Source organism: Amphimedon queenslandica, unplaced genomic scaffold (genome assembly GCF_000090795.2).
Source record: "Amphimedon queenslandica unplaced genomic scaffold, v1.1 AMPQUscaffold_10941, whole genome shotgun sequence".
Classification (NCBI taxonomy): Eukaryota; Metazoa; Porifera; class Demospongiae; order Haplosclerida; family Niphatidae; genus Amphimedon; species Amphimedon queenslandica.
In genome coordinates, this window is record NW_003548812.1 from 2,458 (window position 1) to 4,295 (window position 1,838).

Here is a 1,838-nt window from a genome sequence, read left to right on the forward strand (position 1 = left end):
CATGCAGACACTAAAGGCCTTTTCACACTGGCACAAGTAATGCGCATTGATGCACATTAATCGTGTTCACACTACAGTGGTTTTTTATTAATGCGCATTGATGTGCATCACTCTCGCTTCACCTCCAGAGGTGGATTGATGTGAAGTTATGTGCTTCGATCAATGTAAACCAATGGCAATAAGAACACAAAATGATACATAATTCAGCTGCTAGTGTGAACATGATCAATGGGCATTATTTCAGCTGTATCAACAAAGCGCTTTGAAAACTGTGCCAGTGTGAAAAGGCCTTTAGTAAGTTCTTAATTGAGGACTCACATAATATAATAACACACTCAGTTGTGTATACTTGTCTATTAATATATTGTGTATTATTAATTTTATTATGTGATCTTTGTGTTACATAAAACACACTGTGCAGACTATAAAACTGTGAGTTAGTTATTGTGTTTATTAACCAGATATCAAATCAATTAATATGTCATACACAAATTAATTATTATCATTTTAATTTTATAGATTAATCTACCAGACAAGGTCACTAAGAGATACTGGCATTCTCTCTCAGTATGGAGTGTGACCCCAACTACTAACTGGATAATTGAGTTTGGAGGAGCATTATCATACAATGATACAGCAGTTATTGAACTCAGTAAGTACATGTAGACAGTAGTAGATACAATGTGTATTGAATATGTAATGATAATTAGTAATGATAATAATTATTACAATAAAGTAAGTAATCTTATGATGAATATTTAATGAGAGCATTTGACGTATACCTATGATACTATTTATTACCAATTCATTCCTACTATGTACAATAGTGAAATATAATGACTGCAGATACAGAAACACTGATATTAATAGGAGCTAGAGTGAATGAATTATTATTATCAGTGTATTTAACCATAGTAACTAACTGTAATTAATTTGTGTATTTCTTATTCTCCACTATTTTGTTACTGTATAGGATATACTAGTGATAATGATTGGTCTACTAGTGTAATACCTCTGGACCAGTACCAAGATCAACTAAGAAGAAGGATACTGAGTGATTGGAAGAATTTAGGAACAGAAAAACAGCTTCAAATATTTCAAGATCGTCTGCAATTACAAAGAGAAATTGATTTTTTTCAGGAACAGCTTCAAAGAGAAATAAAAGAGAAGGAGCAGATACAGCAAGATCGAGACAAAGAGCAGCAACAGGTTCTTCAAGAAAAGGCTCTCCTTGAGCAAACAGAAAAGGATAAATCAACTGTTGAATTAGGTACTATTGTGTTGTACTGTTGTTTATGTGTACATTGTTTACATTATAATACTAGTGGATTAGACAATGTTGAGTATAGAAGTAGTATCCTGTACTCAATATAGGTCAAATTGTCCATGCATTAGAAATAATGAGATTGATGTAGAGTGAGCTCTGCTTACCGTATCATAGTACATGTACATATATTTATGGGTTACTGTACATGCAGAGCAAATTTAATTAAGCAACAGATATCATTTAATTTATTATCTTTTGCATTTTTATTGATAATAGAATATTATGAGAAGCTTAAAGCTAAAGATGCTGAAATATTGGAAGAGAAGACACAAGTAGAGGAGAAGAAACAGATTATTACTGGTTAGTGTGTCATCAGTACATACATGTAATATTAGATGAGAAAATATTTTTTTATGTAGAAGATTATGAGAAACTTAAACTCAAAGTTGCTGAACTATTGGAAGAGAAGGAGGAACAATATCTCAAGGAGAAACAGATCATTATTGGTTAGTTAACTTTACACACAGCATGTATTAGATGAGAGAATATGTTTATTGTGTAGACGATGTTC

General features: G+C 31.8%; 2 long non-coding RNA genes across 2 annotated transcripts; both read left to right on the forward strand.

Moving 5' to 3' along the window:
* Nucleotides 1–620: 620 nt before the first annotated feature.
* On the forward strand, nucleotides 621–1,120 carry LOC109589746 (uncharacterized). The gene is made up of 2 exons (XR_002188906.1): nucleotides 621–652; nucleotides 974–1,120. It is a non-coding gene; the product is annotated as an uncharacterized LOC109589746 (long non-coding RNA).
* Nucleotides 1,121–1,227: 107 nt separating this feature from the next.
* On the forward strand, nucleotides 1,228–1,718 carry LOC109589747 (uncharacterized). Its single transcript, XR_002188907.1, has 3 exons — nucleotides 1,228–1,270; nucleotides 1,544–1,627; nucleotides 1,687–1,718. It is a non-coding gene; the product is annotated as an uncharacterized LOC109589747 (long non-coding RNA).
* Nucleotides 1,719–1,838: the final 120 nt, after the last annotated feature.